General features: G+C 38.4%; 1 protein-coding gene and 1 long non-coding RNA gene across 2 annotated transcripts in view; both read left to right on the forward strand.

The window, feature by feature from the left end:
• Positions 1-23268, forward strand: part of IL1RAPL1 (interleukin 1 receptor accessory protein like 1) — a 300832-nt gene that overhangs the window by 48910 nt on the left and 228654 nt on the right. The gene's annotated exons all lie outside the window — the stretch shown is intronic.
• The window catches only part of LOC125963067 (uncharacterized), a 42135-nt gene continuing 23257 nt past the window's right edge, over positions 4391-23268 (forward strand). The window contains exon 1 of the long non-coding RNA XR_007474828.1: positions 4391-4741. This is a non-coding gene — a long non-coding RNA (uncharacterized LOC125963067). The remainder of the gene's footprint in view (positions 4742-23268) is intronic.

A 23268-nucleotide genomic window follows, 5' to 3' on the forward strand; every position in this document is an offset into this window, starting at 1 on the left:
AGCTAGGTGAGGAAAGTTGTGATACCCATCTCTCAGTACCCAAGACTGGCCCCTATATCCTGGCTTATATAGAGAAGCTCTATACCATTTGGGTAAACATACTTAATGATATGCTGAGTCCTCTTTTCTTTAAATCATTGTTGAATAGTAACCTGGCCAGCTCACAGTATAAAACCATTTAGTACACACTAAAAAAACATTGTAAGCTCCCAGAAATATTCACAGGTCAGAAAGAATTAAAGGATGAAAAGAAACTGAATGGCAACAATGGACACAGACTCCCAGCACCACAACCATGGGAGATGATCAAGTTAAAGGAATCTCAGTGAATTAGAAGATGAAGCCAGTTATGACCCCTACTTTATGTCTGATTTCACTCTTAAGTCACAAGGCTAATATCTTTCATAGAAAATATTGATTAAACCAGAAAGTACAGTGTCTTATATGTATACATTTACAGTATGATTAAAGATAATCAGGAACACTTTTACTTTGAGAACATATGAGGTTTGAAGAATGTCAAGACAAAGTTTTACTTTAAAAAAGGTCAAAGTATGGAATTTAAAAAACCTTTGTAATAGTAAAACTTAAATTCCATAATTGGAATTCTTGGAATGTTTATCCAAGATTTTTTTAAATCAGTCTTTGTTTTAAACACAACTTTCCATTACTTAGACTGAGCATCTTAGGTTTTTAATTTTCTTTTCTTTTTTTTTTGAATCTTATTTTATTTATTATTTTATACAGCAGGTTCTTATTAGTCATCCATTTTATACACATCAGTCTATATATATCAATCCCAATCTCCCAATTCATCACACCACCACCACCCCACCCACTGCTGCTTTCCCCCCTTGGTGTCCATACGTTTCTTCTCTACATCTGTGTCTCAATTTCTGCCCTGCAGACCGGTTCATCTGTACCATTTTCTAGGTTCCACATATATGCATTAATATGCGATATTTGTTTTTCTGACTTACTTCACTCATAATGACAGTCTCTACGTCCATCCACATCTCTACAAATGACCCAATTTCGTTCCTTTTTATGGCTGAGTAATATTCCATTGTATATGTGTACCACATCTTCTTTATTCATTCGGCTGTCGATGGGCATTTAGGTTGCTTCCATGACCAGGCTGCAGTGAACATTGGGGTGCATGTGTCTTTTTGTGTCTTTTGTGTCTTTTTGAGTTATGGTTTTCTCTGGGTATATGCCCAGGAGTGGGATTGCTGGGTCATATGGTAATTCTATTTTTAGTTTTTTAAGGAACCTCCATAATGTTCTCCATAGTGCTTGTATCCATTTACATTCCCACCAACAGTGCAAGAGGGTTCCCTTTTCTCCACACCCTCTCCAGCATTTGTTGTTTATAGATATTCTGATGAGGCCCATTCTAACTGGTGTGAGGTGATACCTCATAGTAGTTTTGATTTGCATTTCTCTAATAATTAGTGATGTTGAGCATCTTTTCACGTGCTTCTTGTCCATCTGTATGTCCTCTTTGGAGAAATGTCTATTTAGGTCTTCTGCCCATTTTTTGATTGGGTTGTTTGTTTTTTTAATATTGAGCTGCATGAGCTGTTTATATATTTTGGAGACTAATCCTTTGTCCATTGATTCATTTGCAAATATTTTTTTTCCTGTTCTGAGGGTTGTCTTTTCATCTTGTTTGTAGTCTCCTTGCTTTGCAAAAGGTTTCAAGTTTCATTAGGTCCCATTTGTTTATTTTTGTTTTAATTTCCATTACTCTAGGAGGTGGATCAAAAAAGATCTTGCTGTGATTTATGTCAAAGAGTGTTCTTCCTACGTTTTCCTCTAAGAGTTTTATAGTGTCCGGTCTTATATTTAGGTCTTCATTCCATTTTGAGTTTATTTTTGTGTATGGTGTTAGGGAGTGTTCTAATTTTATTCTTTTACATGTAGCTGTCCAGTTTTCCCAGCACCACTTATTGAAGAGACTGTCTTTTCTCCATTGTATATCCTCGCCTCCTTTGTCATAGATTAGTTGACCGTAGGTGCATGGGTTTATCTCTGGGCTTTCTATCCTGTTCCATTGATCTATATTTCTGTTTTTGGGCCGGTCCCATATTGTCTTGATTACTTTTTCCCTCAAGACTGCTTTGGCTATTCGGGTCTTTTGTGTCTCCATATAAATTTTAAGATTTTTTGTTCTAGTTCCGTAAAAAATGCCATTGGTTATTTCATAGGGGTTGCACTGAATCTATAGATTGCTTTGGGTAGTAGAGTCATTTTCACAATATTGATTCTTCCAATCCAAGGACATGGTATATCATTCCATCTGTTGGTATCATCGTTAATTTCTTTCAACAGTGTCTTATAGTTTACTGCATACAGGTCTTTTGTCTCCATAGGTAGGTTTATTCCTAGGTATTTTATTCTTTTTGCTGCAATGATAAATGGGAGTGTTTCCTTAATTTCTCTTTCAGATAGTTCATCATTAGTGTATAGGAATGCAAGAGATTTCTGTGCATTAATTTTGTATCCTGCAACTTTACCAAATTCATTGATTAGTTCTAGTAGTTTTCTAGTGGCATCTTTAGGATTTTCTATGTATAGTATCATGTCATCTGCAAACAGTGACAGTTTTACTTCTTCTTTTCCAATTTGTATTCCTTTTATTTCTTTTTCTTCTCTGATTGCCGTGGCTAGGACTTCCAAAACTATGTTGAATAATAGTGGTGAGAGTGGACATCCTTGTCTTGTTCCTGATCTTAAAGGAAATGCTTTCAGTTTTTCTCCATTGAGAATGATGTTTGATGTGGGTTTGTCGTATAAGGCCTTTATTATGTTGAGATAGGTTCCCTCTATGCCCACTTTCTGGAGAGTTTTTCTCATAAATGGGTGTTTAATTTTGTCAAAAGCTTTTTCTGCATCTATTGAGATGATCATATAGTTTTTATTCTTCAGTTTGTTAATATGGTGTATCACATTGATTGATTTGCATATATTGAAGAATTCTTCCATCCCTGGGATAAATCCCACTTGATCATGGCGTATGATCCTTTTAATGTGTTGTTGGATTGTGTTTGCTAGTATTTGGTTGAGGATTTTTGCATCTATATTCATGAGTGATATTGGTCTGTAATTTTCTTTTTTTGTAGTATCTTTGTCTGGTTTTGGTATCAGGGTGATGGTGGCCTCATAGAATGAGTTTGGGAGTGTTCCTTCCTCTGCAGTGTTTTGGAAGAGTTTGAGAAGGATGGGTGTTAGCGCTTCTCTAAATGTTTGATAAAATTCACCTGTGAAGCCATCTGGTCCTGGGCTTTTGTTTGTTGGAAGATTTTTAATCACAGTTTCAATTTCATTACTTGTGATTGGTCTGTTCGTATTTTCTCTTTCTTCCTGGTTCAGTCTTGGAAGGTTATTCCTTTCTAAGAATTTGTCCATTGCTTCCAGGTTGTCCATTTTATTGGCATAGAGTTGCTTGTAGTAGTCTCTTAGGATGTTTTGTATTTCGGTGATGTCCATTTTCACTTCTCCTTTTTCATCTCTAATTTTATTGGTCTGAGTCCTCTCCCTCTTTTTCTTGATGAGTCTGGCTAATGGTTTATCAATTTTGTTTATCTTCTCAAAGAACTAGCTTTTAGTTTTAATGATCTTTGCTATTGTTTTCTTTGTTTCTATTTCATTTATTTCTTCTCTGATCTTTATGATTTCTTTCCTTCTGCTAACTTTGGGTTTTGTTTGTTCTGCTTTCTTTAGTTCCTTTAGGTGTAAGGTTAGATTGTTTATTTGATATTTTTCTTGTTTCTTGAGTTAGGCTTGTATAGCTATAAACTGCCCTCTTAGAACTGCTTTTGCTGCCTCCCATAGGTTTTGGATCGTCGTGTTTTCATTATCATTTGTCTCTAGGTATTTTCTGATTTCCTCTTTGATTTCTTCAGTGATCTCTTGGTTATTTAGTAACGTATTGTTTAGCCTCCATGTGTTTGTGGTTTTTACGTTTTTTTCCCTGTAATTGATTTCTCATCTCATAGCGCTGTGGTCAGAAAAGATGATATGATTTCAATTTTCTTAAGTTTACTGAGCCTTGATTCATGACCCAAGATGTGATCTATCCTGGAGAATGTTCCGTGTGCACTTGAGAAGAAACTGTAATCTGCTGTTTTTGGATGGAATGTCCTATAAATATCAATTAAAGCTATTTGGTCTATTGTGTCATTTAAAGCTTGTGTTTCCTTATTAATTTTCATTTTGGATGATCTGTCCATTGGTGTCAGTGAGGTGTTAAAGTCCCCCACTATTATTGTGTTACTGTCGATTTCCTCTTTTATAGCTGTTAGAAGTTGCCTTATGTTGAGGTGCTCCTGTGTTGTGTGCATATATATTTATATTTGTTATATCTTCTTCTTGGATTGATCCCTTGATCATTATGTAGTGTCCTTCTTTGTCTCTTTTAACGTTTTTTATTTTAAAGTCTATATTATCTGCTATGAGTATTGCTACTCCAGCTTTCTTTTGATTTCCATTTGCATGGAATATCTTTTTCCATCCCCTTTCAGTCTGTATGTGTCTCTAGGTCTGAAGTGGGTCTCTTGTGGGCAGCATATATATGGGTCTTGTTTTTGTATCCATTCAGCCAATCTGTGTCTTTTGCTGGGAGCATTTAATCCATTCACGCTTAAGGTAATTATTGATATGTATATTCCTATTACCAGTTTCTTAATTGTTTTGGTTTTTTTTTTTTTTTTTTTTTTTTTTTTTTTTTTTTTTTGCAGTACGCGGGCCTCTCACTGCTGTGGCCTCTCCCGCTGCGGAGCACAGGCTCCGGATGCGCAGGCTCAGCGGCCATGGCTCACAGGCCCAGCCGCTCCGTGGCATGTGGGATCTTCCCGGACCGGGGCACAAACCTGTGTCCCCTGCATCGGCAGGCGGACCCTCAACCACTGTGCCACCAGGGAAGCCCTGGGTTTGTTTTTGTAGGTCCTTTTCTTCTCTGTGTTTCCCACTTAGAGAAGTTCCTTTAGCATTTGTTGTAGAGCTGGTTTGGTTGTGCTGAATTCTCCTAGCTTTTGCTTGTCTGTAAAGCTGTTGATTTCTCCATCGAATCTGAATGAAATCCTTGCCGGGTAGAGTAATCTTGGTTTTGGGTTCCTCCCTTTCATCACTTTAAGTATATCATGCCACTTCCTTCTGGCTTGTAGAGTTTCTGCTGAGAAATCAGCTGTTAACCTTATGGGAGTTCCCTTTTATGTTATTTGTCATTTTTAAAGTCTGTGTTATTTCCCATTTTGTATGTATCTTTTACTTTAATCACTTTCAACCATTTTGCCCACCCCCCAACCCACCATCTCTAGCAACCACAAATCTGTTCTTAGTATCTATGAGCTCATTTTTGTTGTTCTGGTTGTTGCTGTTTTTCAGATTCTACATGTAAGTGAGATCATACTGTATTTGTGTTTCTGTGTCTGACTTAGTTTACTTAGCTTAATGCCCTCAAGGTCCATCTACCTCATCGCAAATGGCAGAATTTCCTTCTTTTTATGGCTGAATAATATTCCACTGTGTCCATTCATCTGTCATTGGACATTTGGGTTGTTTCCATATCCTGGCTGTTGTGAATTATGCTGCTGTGAATATGGCAGTGCAGATATCCTTTTGAGATAGTGATTTTGTTTCCTTTGGATAAAAATTTTAGTTTTTCATAGGTTATATTGATTGATTAATATGAATGTTTATTTGTATTTAATTTGTAAATTGCCTGTTACTATCCTTTTGCCCACTTTTCTGTTGGCATGCTCATTCTTATTGATTTATATAAATATTTTATATTTCAATGGTATCAGCAGTCCATTACAAAGATTTTTTATTTGTCTTTTGCTTTTAAAGTTTACTTTAAAAATTAAATCTATATTTTTTAGATAAATTTGGCCTTTGAATATCTGTTTAGAAAGCTTGTTTTTACCTCTAGATGAGACAAATAAACACCTATGTTTTCTTCCAGTGCTTTTAAAATTACTTGTCATATATCTGAATTTTTTTGTGTCTGGATTGTTTTTCTTCTTTATTATTTTCCCACATGAGTTTCACCTTATTTGAGTGGTAAATCCCCATCGATGCGAGGTGCTATATGTAGTGTTTAATAAGTTCTTACGTATGTTTGGCCTGTTTCTCTACTTTCTCTTATGCTTGACATCTCTGTTCTTGCACCAGTAGCACATCAGGAATGTTCTTTTAATTATTATACCTTTGATTTACATTTTGAAGTTTGCCACTTCAAGCCTAACAAAACTTTCTTGGTTATTCTTGCATTTAATTCGTCCATACTTTTGGCAAGAATTTCAAAATGCCTTGGGGATTTTTGTTGAGAATGCATTCAAATATTTTTATTAATTTAGGAATAATTGGCAGTTTTCCCATATTAACTTTCCATACAGGGCATATGCTTTCTCTGTTTCTCCAAGTCCTTTAAAAATTTCTCACTGTGAATTGTTATAGTTTTCTTAATGTAGATCTTGCACATTTCTTATTAAATTTATTCTTATTTATTTTATAACTTTGTTACTATCATAAATGGAATTTTTGGAACCATATTTCTAACTTTTATTGCTGGGTGTACAAGGAAACTATAGCTTTATATATCTTTATTTATTTTAAAATATTTCATCAGATTGGAAGGAATGAGGATCCTGCTGATTTCAATGTGACTGTAAATAGAACATTAGCACGCTTGCATGTTCTTTTACATTCCCAAGGATTTTAAAACAGTATTTCCTTTGATAATGAGTTATTCCTGAGAGCTTTCCATATATCTCTGCATTCCTTTTTGTGAATATTTTGCCTCCTATCTGTGGCTGATAGATCAAAGGAAAAATGAAAAGTAATATGATTAATGCTAGAATTGACCATCAGTTTTTAGAAAGCTATACCTTCCAAATGAGATAATTCATGTGTTCTAGATAATTTAGCAACCAGCAAGTAGGAAATAATGAAGTAAATAAACTTCGTTTTCATTATGTTGGTATTTCAAGTTTTCTGAGTCAAGCAAGCAGTGTAATATGTATTTACTATTAATTAATATGAAGATATTGATATGCGTGAATGACACCCTCCCTGGGGTTGACATAAAAGTTACAAATCAAACATGGATCCGTTTATTCCCCTATTCTCTTCGCTGTACCCTTGCTCAAATTTTCCCCCTGACAGATATCTGAAGACCATTGAACACCCCCTCAGGAAATCTCTGGAGCTACGTACGCACCAGACGTCAGTAGAAATAAATTGTAAGCTATACTTCCAGCTCTCTAATTAGACTTTCCAGTCTAATTGCAGGAAATGAAATCCAGGGAGATCAAATTTACCTAGATGACAGACTTTAGAATTGTTACAAAGAAATACATTGACAAGTACAAAGCCAGCATGCTCCTGGGAATAAAACTGAACCTTTCTCTGCCTCATCAGAGTATCAGATGGGGATAAGAATATCTTGTCTACCTGATTCACATGCTTGTCCACCTGTTTTTGGAAAGAAAATGCAAATAAACTTGCTGCAATGCCGTCCATGTAATATTTAATTATTTTGACTCTAGAGTTTGACCTTGATTCAAATCCTGACTCCACCACTTCTAAACAGCTCACCAAGGAGCAGATGTCTCTAACTCCTTAAGCCTCCACTTCCTGTCAGAAAAATTAGGATAATTATAGAACCTACTGAATATGGTTGTTTTGATGATAAATGAGATTATATCTATATACAAGTTTTAGCCTAACACCTGATACATAGAAAGCATTCCATAATATTATATATTGTTATGTTTACCTTTGCTAATTTCCAGGTTGTTTTAATTAAAGTATAAAAGAATATTTTAAAGAATATTTTTAAGGAATATAGATGATTATTCAGATAGGAGTGAAATTCTAAATAACTGTTTTCCTGGAAATTAATTTTGAAAAGAATTTTTATGAAAATCTTATATTTAGAGTGAGGAAAACAGTCAATTGTAAAGATATCTATATATTTATATACCTTTACATATGTGAAGGTATCTATATCTACCTATCTATTTATCTATCTCTATCTATAGTATGTACTAGAGACACAAGTCAATCCTATGGTATAAGAAGTGTTGAATTGGGAGACTGGGATTGACATATATACACTAATATGTATAAAATAGATAACTAATTTTAAAAAAGAAGTGTTGAGAAAAATGTTGCTCCTTTATTTCATCTTAAACTGATTTGGTCTCCTTCATGAGTCCTCATCCATTATGTAATAGAAGATAAATAAATTCTCACTCTTATTTAAGCTTTTTATTTAGGGTACAATCTCTCAGAGGTAGGAAGGCCCAGTCTCTCATTCAGCTTTTCTCTACTTCTGCTTATTGCAAATAAGATGTTGCTCAGATATATGGGGTAAAGGGGAGGCTTCCTAGGCCCAAACGTTTACGAGGAAGAATCAGTGCCCGTGGGCATAATGTTCCTTGATTTCTGAGATAATATCCCTTATTCTCTAGCCATTGATGAACTTGTCAGCTGGTTGAATGCATAATCAGTCTCCTAACTGGATTAATTAGTATCCAACATCATTCTCTGTTTTACCTGGATTCCTTTTATATTGGAGTGACTCCAGACCCCCAAGTCTCTGCTATATTTTCTGTGCAGCCTTCTGGCCAGTGATCCAGCCCCAGCGTCCTCCATTGGGCCAACTTGTTCTGCCACTGTAAGCCCACAACAAGCCCCTTGGCAGCATCCAGCTAGATAGAATTCACTGTCTGTAGATATGCATGTGTGTATGTGTGTGTATATGTATGCATGAGTGTATATTTCCATCTTTACCCATGTATGTATCTATACACTAGACTGTGTCACAAAATTTATATGGCAAATTTTGTTCCACCCCAGCTAGGGTAGATTGTGAAATGTTCCAAAGTAGAGATTATTTCTCATTCATTTGTGACTCACCAGCACCTCACCTGATATTTGGAACAAATGTAAATAATCAGTGTGTTTTCTCTTCATGACTGGCAAAATTTCTCCATACTTATTGATGGTGGGTTTGTGACTACTAGTATTGGTGTGAATGCACAAAATATTGATACAGTAGCACAAATGGAAAATAAAAAACATTGAGGGACATGTTGGGATAATAATAGATTTTGGAAGGGTTCTCTAGATACCGTTTGATCCAATTTCTGAATTTATAATGTAAAACTGGCATCTGTGCTCAATCAGCTGCACTAGTCTGAAGAATTATTGGGGTGATTCTGGACCCAAACTCAAAGAACATGGTGAGACCGGCCTAGTCTCCTCTTTTGGCTCTAGTGATTTTTACGTAGCGTTGAACATATAAATGGTGCTTTACAAAGTACAGAAAGGGATCAAGAAGTTGATCTCAAATACTTACATAGAGAGGCTTTAAAGATATTTGTTTTACATTTCCTAAAAAAGGAAGGAAGGAAGGGAGGGAGGGAGGAAGGGAGGGAGGGAGGAAGGAAAGGAGGGAGGGAGGAAGGGAGGGAGGGAGGGAGGGAGGGAGGAAGGAAGGAAGGAAGGAAGGAAGGAAGGAAGGAAGGAAGGAAGGAAGGAAGGAAGGAAGGAAGGAAAGAAGACCTCCACTGAAAAGGAGTGTGTGAGGAAAAAAAGAAAACAACGAGAAGGAATTCAGAGGCGGGTTGACGTTTTGAGTTTAGACTGAAATGATGCGTTCATTGCAGTGAGCACCTTTGACATGTCGAAGGTGGTACACAGTCATTGATGATTACTACATTCTCTCTGGCTTTGGGTTCACAGTGCTTTGCAGTGCTATATTATTCAGAACTAAATAACTATTGTCCCTGCTCTATAATTTGGCCATGAGCTATCTGGTTACTTTCAGGCAAAAGAAAATGTCTCATAATAATGGGGTTTTGTATGAGTCTGCTCTTAATTTCAGAAAAAAAAGTGTATTTGAGGATTTATCTCTGTTCACATTGAGGAAGAAGCTTTAAAAAGTTTTACTCCTCCCTCCCTGTAGCAGTTCTCGTCTGGCTTTCCATCAGGGAGAAGTGTTACCTTCAGCATATTCTGCGTATGATATAGACAGTGCCAGATGCTTCAGATGGTCATAATTGTGAAGGATATGGAAAAGGAGGCATCTTCCTACTGTGTTTCATTTCACTGTGGAGGGGAAAAGCCCTTTGGGTAAATTAACACTTGGAGGATTTAGCAAAAGTGAATTAACTATGACAGAGTCCTCTATCCCATCTATTTGATGATTTTGTGAGTTTTATTCCCAGTTACCTGGGATACTACCATGCTTTGGGATGTCATGGGGTCATTAAAATGTGAGACAGAGTCTCTGTAAGAGAAAGAACAGATGAATCTTGACTTGCAGACAGTACGTCTTGCTAAATAGCATTTCCTTTGATCAGCCCTACCTTTCCCTTGGTGCTGAATTTCTCTTTCATATGCTCATCTGAAAAAACAAACAGGTGATTGTGAATTTCAGCTGCCAAAACCAAAAGACTGTTGGGAAGACTTTTTACAAGCAATTAGCAAGTGTGCAATCAAAAAATCAATATATAGGTGATTTTTTATTTGTAAATTGGTATGAAAAGCTAGCCTCTATTATGTCATAAGAATAGGGAAAAGAGAAATGAATGCAGAAGCATGTGATAGAAACGTATATGAATATGAGTCTACTATCCCTTACACACAATTCCTTATATATGATCAAAAATAGCTATGGAAGATTTAGTGTCTTTGTGGTAACTCATTCAACCTGACTTGGATGGATTTGGTGGCTAAGCCTTACCTGATCTACTGTGAATTATTTATCTTTACTTCTCTTTACTTCCCTTGATGTAATTATTCACATGCTTCACTGCAGAAATTTTAGCACATTTGATCCACGGGACTGTTGAGGACCCTGTGGAGGGACCCCTCAGCAGGGTCTTACAGAATATGTATAATGTAGCTTTCCATAGATATGAAAAATTCTGAATTTTGGAACAGAAAATTTTGAATATTGGAACAGACAATATCTATCCTATATGCTTTTCTTACTACTGTGTGAGGCATTGTGCTAACTGCTTTACAAACTTTATCTCAATGAAGGCTCACAGCCTCTATCGGAGATAGACCTTGCAGTTTTTAGATGAGGAAACTAAGGGTTAGAGAGGTGAAACAAGTTGCTCAAGGTCACTCTTCCAGTTATCTACTGTTACGTAACCAACATCCCTGAAATTGGGCAGCTGAAAACAACATTTTGTTGTTATCACGCACATTTCTGTGGTTTGTCCGGGTTCAGCAGAATGGTTCTCGACATGTGGCTACTGTCAGAAGCTGGGAATGGAATCATCTAGAGGCATCTTTGCTCACACTATCTGTCCCTCAGCTGAAACACCTCAGGGCTGATCAGGCATCTCACTCTCCATGTGGCCTCTTTGTGTGACTTCCCTGGTGGCGCAGTGGTTCAGAATCTGCCTGCCAATGCAGGGGACACGGGTTTGAGCCCTGGTCTGGGAAGATCCCACATGCCGCAGAGCAACTAAGCCCGTGCGCCACAACTACTGAGCCTGCACTGTAGAGCCCGTGAGCCACAACTACTGAAGCCCGTGCACCTAGAGCCCATGCTCCGCAGCAAGAGAAGCCACCACAATGAGAAGCCCATGCACCTGAGTTACTCCCACCAGCATGGTGGCCTCAGCATAATCAGGCTTAGTACATGGTGACTGGCATTCCCTAGACTAGAGCAAGTGTTCCCAAAGACAAGAAGTGGAACTTGCAAGTCTATTAAACGCTGAGCTCGGAAACTGGCACAGTGTCATTTCTACTTTTTTTTCTATGGGTGGAAACAGTCAAATATCACCCGGAGGGGAAATAGACTCCAACTCTCTAAGTAGGGATGGAGGCTGCTTAGCTCATAGGTGAACATCTGGGGCTTGAATGTAGGTCTACCTAGTACCAAAGTCCATTCACAAAGGAGTAAAGTCTGCCTCTCACCCCTTCTTCCTTCTGAATGCCATCCCCACCTTGAGGTCTTTTGCTGCTTAATACTCCATTTTTCCCCATCATTTTCCTATGTTCTCCTACTTCTGCCAGGCTATCCTGTAAGAAGGATATGTCAATGTAGAGAACTGTGGCATATTTAAGGGGGTGGGTAGGGAGAATCCTCTTTTCTCCACATACTGCTCTTACCTCATTGATCCTGACTTCATCCCATTTTTTATTTATTTATTTTTTTTGTGGTACGCGGGCCTCTCACTGTTGTGGCCTCTCCTGTAGCGGAGCAACAGGCTCTGGACGTGCAGGCTCAGCGGCCATGGCTCACGGGCCCAGCCGCTCCGCGGCATGTGGGATCCTCCCGGACCGGGGCACGAACCCGTGTCCCGTGCATCGGCAGGCAGACTCTCAACCACTGTGCCACCAGGGAAGCCCCATCCCATTTTTAAAATCCCCACCTCAATAGGAGAGAATTTGGAAATAACAAAGAAGAATTAATGTGAGGAAGGGACAGGAGGAAAGGGGAAAGGCATACATTCTGGAACATTCCAACTACAGTGAGCACCTTTACTCCTCCCTCTACTACCCCTGTACCCCCAAACTCTAATGTATTCCTCCTACTAAAATATAACACATTTCTTGTGGATTCTTGTCAATATTTGCTCCAGCTCTAGCACAGTGACTGGCATATATTAGTTCTTCTTTCTGTGGCAGAATTGCATGCATAAAGCTCTGTAGACCTGTGGATATGCTTCCCAGACATCTCACTTATGACCTGTCTCTAGGTCTGCCTTCTATCCAACCGGAAAGTAGGGGGAAAAAATAGCCAAGGTGTGCTCCTTAGCTGACAAGGTTTTAGTTTGCACTATAATGAAACCTTGAGCTGTTTTTGCCTTTGTGGGTTAAGCTTTGGAGTCCAACCAATCTGGAGACAAATAAAGGGGGCCTTGAGAATTGAGGTTCCATACTGATTTATGGAGGAATAATCACAGTGTTATTTAGAAGGAGAGTTGATGCACTTGAGGTTTCTTCAGGGAAAGTCAAAGCTTCACTGGGATTTAGCTAACTGGCAGTCATGATTTTGAACTCTATCCCCATTTGGCCAAACTTATCACATGTGTCAAAATGACACGGTTCTTTCAGGGGGCTTTTGGGAGTGAGACCCACAGCACGCAGCTGTGCTGAACAGTACAGCTGAACAGAAGCACTACATTAGTCAGCCTTCCTTAGAGACATCTGGCGTTTGCTTTCCATCTCCTTTCCCTCCACAGCCTTGCCTCCCTAATGCTAAACATACAAGCAGCCTTCTTTGCCGTCTTCCCCTACTCTCCCAGTAAGTACACGACTTACTTCCTGTTTCTTAAACAAACTCTATGGTTTTCTGATTCCTTCCAGGTTTTCTTGTGAAATGAAAACTATTGATGGCTCCTTCCTACAAATACAAATGTAACTGCCTGGAACATTCCTGAATTCCAGGTCATTAGCACAGGGGCATATATCAAGTATAGTTTTATAGGGCTTACTCCTGTTGTTTGAGTGAAGATGGTACAGTGGCCAAATTTTCTGAGAGAGAATAATGGTCCTCAGGGCCAAGTATTTAAGCCCAGTGGTCATGGTTGCTATGCTACAAATACCAGGAGCGAACTTGCTGCCACCTCAACATGGGAGGGCCTTTAGGGTCTCCGCGTGCAATTGCCTCATTTTTCCTGTTAGGAAATTGGGACCCAGGTAGGCAAAGCCATATTCCCAAAGATCTGCAATGACACAGTGAGGCTATAACCCAACCCTCCTGGCTCCTAGTTTAGTGACCATTCCACAATGCTGCGTTCATATCAGAATTTCTGCCTTTGTCCATCACCATATCCTGAGTGTTTTATTCTGTCCTACACTTCCACACCCCTGTGATTTATACTTCTGTCACCTCAAAGCTATCTTTAAATTTCTAGATCTCCTATAATGAGCGGGTACATTGGTCAAGAGAGCTTTCCATGTTCTCATTCATTTGCTACCAACACGTACTTTCCTGCCCTCTGTACTTATTGAGCAGGTGAGCCCATGTTGACAGGGAAACTGGTATGTCTTTTGGCCAAAAGACAAAAGGGAAGAGAATGAGGTCAGGTCTGCTGGTCATCATATAACCTTCCTTTTAGTCTCACCATGCCTGGGTGATGGAGGAGCTTTGCCCCCTCAGCAAAGATTATAACTCCAGCAATAGTGGATTGTGTTCCCAATTCTACAGTAGCTCATGAGGAGACCCACCCAATGTGGAAAAGTCCCTAAGTACAGTGTAGCCATCTTCAGAATCTGTGACAGAATCCCATAGATTAGGGCACATATCAAAGACATCTGATGTGGAGATCTACTCCTCACTCAGGATCGGAAAGACAGTGACTCTGGTCCAGGTGTCTCCATGGCAGTCTCAGTGAGGGAGCTCCCAGGAAGCAAACACAGTGCGGGGTGAAAGTGGGATGCTCCTGCCTTTGACCTTTCACGTAAATCTAATAAACTTACCTTTCTCAGGAAAAGAGGTTGGAACTGACCTTTTGTTTTTGGCAACTGGGGTCAGCTAGTATGTCCTCTGACAACAAAACTAGTGTTTCACCCCCCAGCTGGGAGCTGAAGGGGAAGCCCGTCTTCTACACGTTCTTAGCATGCTTGAGAAACATTAAGCTGAACACTTTTCAGCAACTTTTTCCTGCAACTCATGTAGAGAGCAAGGGCTGAGGAAGGAACATTGTCTAGAAAGGAATTTCTTCCAAAGGTCTCAAGCAGAACCTCAAAGCGGAACCTGGAAACACTAGAACTGCAGACATGAATTCTTTCTTTCTCAGCAAAGAAAGCTCATGCTTTTAGTCAGTAGAGGGTCCTTTACTTCCTTCAGCCAGCTAATGACCTCAAGAGGTCAGGGGATTTTATTTTCCTTACTCTACTAAATTTGAGTGGCATATTCTTTTTTAAAAAAGGATATATACTATCCTCAAAATGACTGGCAAACTTAGAAGGACAAGGAGCAAGAAATGGCCCGAAAAGGCTTAAAATAACATATTCCACTAATGGAGTGCTACTGTGTGGTGGAAAGACAGACGAGGAGGATTTTGTTAGTTGTCATAGTTTTTCCTCCACTTGCCCTCCCCCCAAACAATTGTAACTGTTATGGTAGCTAGAACCAGGCAATATGGGATAAAATCATTTTTCTGACCATAACTTTACTGGTTTTCAGTCCTTATCTCAAAATTTGCTACAGTATAAGGTCAAGTTCCATTTGTACATTCAGACAAATGTACACATATCACAATATCACCTTAGTCTTCCTCTGAAGCATAAACTCATGGGTACTTCCCTTTGATCTACCCCATCTCTGTCCTAACTCTCCCAGACTAACTGAAAAATGCTGTGGACTTTCAACAAATGGCACATGCTCCTTCCTTTAGGGGAATGTACATTTCCTTTGCTTTTACTAATAAACCATTACGTGTCCTGGAAGTTCCATCTGACTTACTTCTCCTTCTGCCGGACTCTTGTTATGGACCGTATCATGTCTTTCTGCCACATCTTTATGAATCGACCTTGGAAAATGTCTCCTCAGCTGATCTCAGGCTCAGAGCAGTTTTACCTCACCGAAACAGTTGGTTTGTATTTGTGGGCTCAATACTCAATAGTGACACCCACCCGTTTTCCCTTTTAACAGTGGTCACCAGAACTTTCCAAGCCAAAATTGTAGCCCATCTACATTCAACAATATGAATTTTTCCAACTACATTCCTTACTACATTTTATGAGCTGAACTTTGCTTTTCTTTTACTTTCAAATTTGGTATTTTGCCTTTAATGTATCATTTTATGGAACTACTTTCTGGAACAAGGTGGCTAGGAAGGGAAGGAAGGGGATAGGGGAGAGAATCCAAACTCAAAAGGTAGTTTACTTATGATTCTTTCACCTGGAAAAGTTAATAATTTTCCCTCTGAACTCTCCTAGCACTTGAAAGAAGCCTATATTGTAGCATTTATATCACGATGTGTCAATTGTTCATTTTCTTGGATTTCTTTCCTCCTACCTGACTGCAAATTTGTTAAAAACAATGATTACTTCTTACTTTTCTTGGTATTCCCAGCTTCTGGCTCTGCTCCTGGCTCAAGTAACGGCTCGATATATGTTTATTGAGTGAACAGTAGCTGAAAAGTAGCTCCAGAGATTTAATCCAATCACATAAATTGATTTAACTAATTGGAGTTCTGTTCAAGATTGAGATTCATTCTCTGAATCAGACTTCTGACCTTCAGAACTTTATATGTGACTAGTCACAGTCATATTTTTCATTGTACTTGTCTCCAACTGACTTTTAGCAAATAACCAGCAGGTTTAATACAAATAAGATCATATTAAATATAATTAAAAATCTCTCCATGAAATAGGATAAGATCCCATTGGGGCAGCACAAAACACAATTATACCTTCATAGCATATGCTCTTTTTAAGTAAATCTATTCATGAATATTAAAGTCTGAAAATCTTTTCTCAAAGTTTGTATCATCCTATAAATAACACCATACATCAAAGGAGAATTAGGAAGCCATTGTATTATCTCTATCCTGGATTATTTCTCTAAGCAGAATCATCAACATTGATACATACCAGGGCTTTATTTGAATTTAATGGTAAATCAGCTACATCGGTATAACAGCTAATTATATTCATTCTCTTTAATAGATGATGAAATTCTACAATATGTATATCCCAGTGAGCACAGGGCTGGTACAAACTTCCTTTATTTGCAAGTTGAAACAAGTTTGACCACGAGAACATTTATTCATTTAAATCTGCCAGGTCATTGCTAGGGCAATTGCCTGAAATGTCCTTTGAAATGTTAAAATAGAAACAAAATAGTCTGAAGAAATTATTATTGATTCTGATTTTCTCTCTGTTATTTGGAGAAGTCATAGGCACAGGAAGAAAGAAGAGAGTGTTTTTAACTGGAGAATGGAGAACCTTACACATTGTTTATGAAGTTGGGAGAATAGAAGGATTTGACAGTTTCTTCAAACAGTCATGGACACATTGTCATTTAAATAAAGAGACAAGTGAAAGAAAGTGAATTAAGTATTCACACAGATGTGCGTTACATACCCATACATTCACACGCATAAGCACATGCACTTGTGGGTCAGAGCTGCATCCAGGTAAATTGTAATGATCTCACAGTAGTCACCAAAAGTGACCAGACACCAGAACAGAGTGTTAGACAGTACGACCTCTTCAGCTAGTTCCAGCTCCCCACCTTGCTGACATGCTGCCTTGCCGAGATTCACTCAAAGAACAGGAAAAGTCATCAATATCTGCAGCTGATGGTATCTGGAAATTTACTTCCTAATCTAGTCAATAATTGTAGTCCTTTCAAAGATGCATAATTTTCTTGACAAGATATCTCATCAATGACTTAACTCGGAAACACCTCCTTTCAGTTTAGTGTCCAGTGTTCTCAAAATATCAGCTGTTTCAGCCAGATAAGGGCAAGTCACACCTCCTTTGTATTTTTCTTCTTCCTTGGTCTCAGCACCATCAAAAACTGGAGGGCAGGGTAGAGATTATAACTGAAGGAGGTAAAACCCAAGGTTGTGTGATAAATATGACCATTTTGGCCCCCAGATTCCTTGGGGAAAGCACCTATCTTACACCTTTCTCAAGGGGCCTCCTTTAGATTGCATCCTTATTTTCTCCTCTTGTTTCACATTCCTTACAACTAAATCATTCTTCTAAAGTGAATATTAGTTTTCTATTGCTGCTATAACAGTTACCCCAAACTCAGTGATTTAAAACAATACCAACTTATTATTTTACAGTTCTGAAGGTCAAGTCTGGAATAGATCTCACTAGACTCAAATCAGAGTATTGACATGGCTGCATTCCTTTCTGTAGGGTCTAGCGAGGGTTGGTTTACTTGCCTTTTTCAGCTTCTAGAGGCAGCCCACATTCCTTGGCTTATGACTCCTATGTTTAAAGCCAGCAATGGCCAGGTTAGTCTGTCTCATGCTGCATCCCCCGCACACTGACTCTCCTGCTTCCTCCTTCCTCTTATAAGGATCCTTATAATTACATTGAGCTCACTCAGATAATCTAGGATAATTTCTCTCTTTTAAAGTTAGCTGATTTGCACCCTCAAACCCATCTGCTACCTTAATCCATCCTTGCCGTGTAACATAATATATTCACAGGTTCAACAGATTAGGACATGGACATCTTTGGGGGGGGGCATATTCTACCTAAAGCAGCATCTTCTGGAAGAATTACCTTCTACTCAAATGGACAGACCTCAATCTAGGGGCCACTCCTCCTCATTTGTGAATTTTTTCAACTGGAGTCCTTCACTCATTCAGTATGGAGTGGGAGTAGGCAGTGGCAGTTCAGGAGGCTAAAGGTTGCTGCCATTCCAAGCTCTACAGAGGTAGCGTTTGCAAGGCGCTCTAGGCTTGTGATCTTTGTCTCTTCAAGCCTAAGAATTTAATCAGGGATCTCATTTATAAAAGTTCCACCAGGATGTCTTCATTTTCTTAGAATTTTTTGATAACTGTTGGAGTCATTGTCAGTTACATATTTGCGCCCACTAGAAAATTAGTTATAGAAACAGAGACTGCAAACAGATAGCCATCAGGCAGAATATGTTGCTTTAAAATAAAGGGTAAAAAAAGCAATGTAAAAGTACAAAGGTATAGCAGACAGTGTAGGGCTGGTTCTGGACATAGGGCTAAATTGGTAGGTATTTGGCAACTGTGCTGCAAAACCAGTGAAACTATTGTGGTCAGCTAGATCATAAGGAGAAAGGAAGCCTATAAGAACATTGACACTTAACTCTGTGTCCACGAAGAGTTGATTCTAAAGTGGAGGGTATTCACCCTCAAAATTACTCAATCTAACCCATTGGAGAATGGGAAGACAATGTGAGCATTTCTATACCCATATCTCTACTTTAAAAAAAGAACTTAAGCTTTACTAATACTTAAAATACAAATTGACACTCTCATGATCATTTGGCTTGCACTTTAGCCACTTACATATCACATAAATTAAAACATTTGTTTGAGAAAGAGTGGGAGTCCCACCCTGCAGAGAGGTTGACCAAGGTATGGTCACTCATATGCTGTTACCTTAGTGTGACTAATTGCAATACTCATGAAACCACTAAGTGGATTGATGGTTATACTGTCTTGTTTTAAGTAAGTTAACCCTCACAAAATGGACAAGTAGCTTAAAAATAGGTAAGTGTTTAAAGATTCCTGTAAGAAGCTATGTATGAAGATAATACTAATAAGATGAACATGGGTGAATAGCAAGCAAATAGAAAAAAAATGATGTTTCTCTAACCTCTAGTACTCTGTTCATCAATCACAAAAAATTCCCATCTGGTCAGATCTGACACATTCAATTTTGAGCAGAAATTTTTTTTTTTTTTGCATTTTGAATGAATACAGTAAATAAAAATTAATGCAATAAATAAAATTACAGAAATTAAATCATTTTGCATTAATACTTATTTCTTCTTCAGCTCTGTTTAAATTTCTATTCAGTGCATATCTTACCTTTGTAATATATGAGTACAATAGGCTATGTTTGTACTTTATAAATATGTACACATATACTGAGTATATGTATTAACATTTGTTTTATGGATAAGGCTGCATTATCAAATTGTTTGTAGACTGCTTTTCTACAGCACAGAGCTTTCGGAGGGAGGCAGTGAATAGCAAAGAGAAGGTTCGACATGGAGGAAAGTTTAAAAGGTCATCAAAAGAGGATGTATGAGGGAGCTCCAGTATAGGTCACAGGACATGCTTACACTAAGCTGTGAGTTTGTCCAGATCTGGCACTGCCAGGAACTTAAGTCTTATACTGACCTTTGGGTGGTACTTCTATCCTTTAATAGGGTCCATGACTTATTTGATAAAGAAAATAAGTCATAAAGGTCTCAGTGAGATCCTTTAAATTTTAAATATCCTCTTTGTTTTCATTGCTTAGAAAATGAACTGCTGCAAAGGTTATAGCAAAATAAGTCCTTTCCTATTACTCTGAGCCATGAAGCATCTCAGAAATATATTCATTCCAACATTAAAATATCAATCAAAATTTTCTATGAAGTGGATTTAATTGGCAACTTAGCTACAGCTAGCATACAATGAGTCCTTCTAATAATCAGTAGTTCTCCCTTCTGGACACAGTGATCTTGCATTCAGCTATTTTTTATTAACTTTACAAAGTATGTAACTATGCATTTTGCAGCAAACAACTAGAGAATTTCAGCTACAAAGTGCTCCATCCTGTGAAGGTTGATTATTTTATGGGTTACGAGATTTTCATAACTTCTGTTCCAACACAACACAGAGGCATCCTTCAGAATGCTGTCTTTAAGATCACAGAAGCTAAGAGATTTAAATTTCAAAGTGAATATTATCCATTTCCTGTTCCCTTTTAGCACTCCCAGGCAAGCTCTCTGATGCACTCATCGTTTGTTTAATGTTTTTCATTCTTCCAGCTGCTTTGGGAATCAATTTCAGATCACAAAGGAGAAAAAACCTTTTTCCTTCCTTCTGCCCCAAGCTCACCTTCCCAGACAAGATTTTTGTCTGCATTAAATAGATTCACTGACCCGGGACTAGCAACCTACCCATAGCAGCAGCTTCTGTGGTGCTCAGTGGAGCATGGGAAAGGCTCATAATGCCTGATTAAAGCCATCAGTGAAGCCTGAGATCATTTTAAAGGATTCTGGGGCAGAATGGCCCTACAAGCCATTCTTGTAAGTCCGTGTCATTTTATTACCATTAATACTTTCCTCCAGCTCTTGGTCCTAATGCGGAGAATCATGAGAATTTGAACAGGGTTCCCATGAAGAGTAGTACATTCTATGTTCTGGGACAGAAAGATAAACTCTTCTTCCCTGGTAAAATGCTCTGGCAGAAGTTCCTGCAGGTGTTTCCTCCAGGCGGTATCACATCAGTAGTTGCTTTAGAGATAATGTTTTGGATTGCACCAAAGAACAAAGTATTTGGTCAGATAATCTAAAAAGAATAACAGCTGACCTGAACATTGATGCGGTTCTTCCATGTTATCACATTTCATCCTCACAGATCAGAGAAACCCAGTTAGGTAGTATTTCCCCACTTCATAGACCAGGAAGGAAATTTCTGAGAGGTTAATTGATGTGCTGAAGGGCACATGGTAAAATACATGTCCCATAGTCCAAATTAACAGTCCCATAGTCCAAATTCCTTTTTAGTTCTTCTACATTATGCTGCCCATTCTAACTGGATTATTAGGTTGATAATGCTACTGTTATTAATTCTGCCCAAATGGTGGATAACAGACAGATCATACATTTAAGATGTTGGCATTTATCTCAATTTTATTGCCATCTATGACTAAAAATATTCAAAACTTTTTGATACTAATAATTTTTGGAAAAACATAACTTTTCCTTAGATATTGTTTCTTCATTAGTTTTTTCCATTAAATATTTTCCCCCTTTGGCTATCACAATCCTTAAGATTGATTCTCTCTGCTGAAGTTGTAACTCTCTTTATTTTAACCAGCAGTCGCCTTGGAAATGCTTGTGCTATATGTCACACTTCCTTAAATACGATTACTCACAAGATGCAATAAATATATGAAGTGTATTTATTTGAATATTTACTTGTTAAAGTCACACAGCTGTGTTTGCTTTTAAGCCATCTTCTCACACCTCTGTGGTCATAGCTACATAAAGTGCCAACCTTTCTTGTATCCTGGTATTAGGAAGTGACATGTTACAAATGTAGAGCACCTTGCTCTGAGCCAGCTGTAAATATTAATTCCATAGGAAAATATCTTCAGCCAACTTGCACGCACTGTGCATCAAATTATGCCTCTTGTCCCAGTTCACATAACACATTAAAAGTCCAATGTGATATAGTAAGTGCTTTCTCTGTTGGAGATCTGATATAATCTCAGAATTTAATCTTTCACCTAAAATTTACTCTTAAGTCAGATTCTATGGCCTAGACAAGTATCCAGAGCTTTAGTTCCTCATCTCTAGTTTCCTAGGAGAAATAACCAACTGGATGTCCCACTGTCCCCTCCAATTCAACTTGTCTAAAATCAAACTCGTTATCTTTCCCCCAGAATTAAGCTCTTTTAGAACTTCGTTATTTCAGTATTCAATCTGATCGTTCTCTTAGTTACTCAGGCTTGAACTTTTGTGAGGCTATAGTCTTTTTTTTTTCTCATTTTCTCTCATGTCCTATGTCCTATAAATTATTCTGAGCTTCTAACGGCCTTTCCATTTCCATTGCCACCCTCATTACCTTGCTGGGCCTACACTATAGTGACTTTACCAGCCTCCCTTTCCCTCGCTCTCCTCCTTTTGTCTGCCTTCCAAACTACTCCATGGTTATCTCTAAGTCAACAGTTTGCCTATACCCCTAATCTCCCCAAAACCACCACTCCAACACCTACATTGCTCCCCGACATGATGAGAGCTGAACGAAGCTCCTTGCCCACACGCTATCCTCATGTCCCTTCTGGTTCTTTACTTATGATTTGTGCGTTGACAGCACTCAATTTTCCGTTGTTGGTAGTTACATGGATCTTTGGGGGAAAAGAGATACTATACAAAGATAGTCTAAAGAAAGAAAAAGAGACATATTCTAAACATTAGCCTTCTTATATCTGTGTTATGTCGCTACTAAATCAGCTTTTGTTTGAAATAAGAAGGTATAGGTTTATATATTAGTTTAATTTATAAAATTTGATAATTTCAAACAATTCATTTATATCACTTTGATTATTCTTCTGGAACCTGGGTAGTTTTCCAAAAGTAAAATTAACATTCCATGTTTTGCCATAAAGGAAACTTTTCAGTTATGTTCAGGTCAACAATCATTAGAAAAGTTTTAATTTGGGAATTAAAGAGAGATCTAATATTGTCAATCCAGCTCTTCCCTGGTGGCGCAGTGGTTGAGAGTCCGCCTGCCGATGCAGGGGACACGGGTTCGTGCCCCGGTCTGGGAAGATCCCACATGGCGCGGAGCGGCTGGGCCCGTGAGCCATGGCCGCTGAGCCTGCGCATCTGGAGCCTGTGCTCCACAATGGGAGAGGCCACAACAGTGAGAGGCCCGCGTACCGCAAAAATAAATAAATAAATAAATAATATTGTCAATCCAGCCAACATTCCCTTGAGCACACAACTGGCCTTATGGCCATCATTTTAAGCAATGATAGGTAGGTTGACTTCAATATTTTTGTCCTCCAGCTGTTATAAAAATGAAGCAGAGATCTAGGGTCTGGCATAGTAATCTT

This window comes from Orcinus orca, chromosome X (assembly GCF_937001465.1).
Source record: "Orcinus orca chromosome X, mOrcOrc1.1, whole genome shotgun sequence".
In the NCBI taxonomy this organism is placed as follows: domain Eukaryota; kingdom Metazoa; phylum Chordata; class Mammalia; order Artiodactyla; family Delphinidae; genus Orcinus; species Orcinus orca.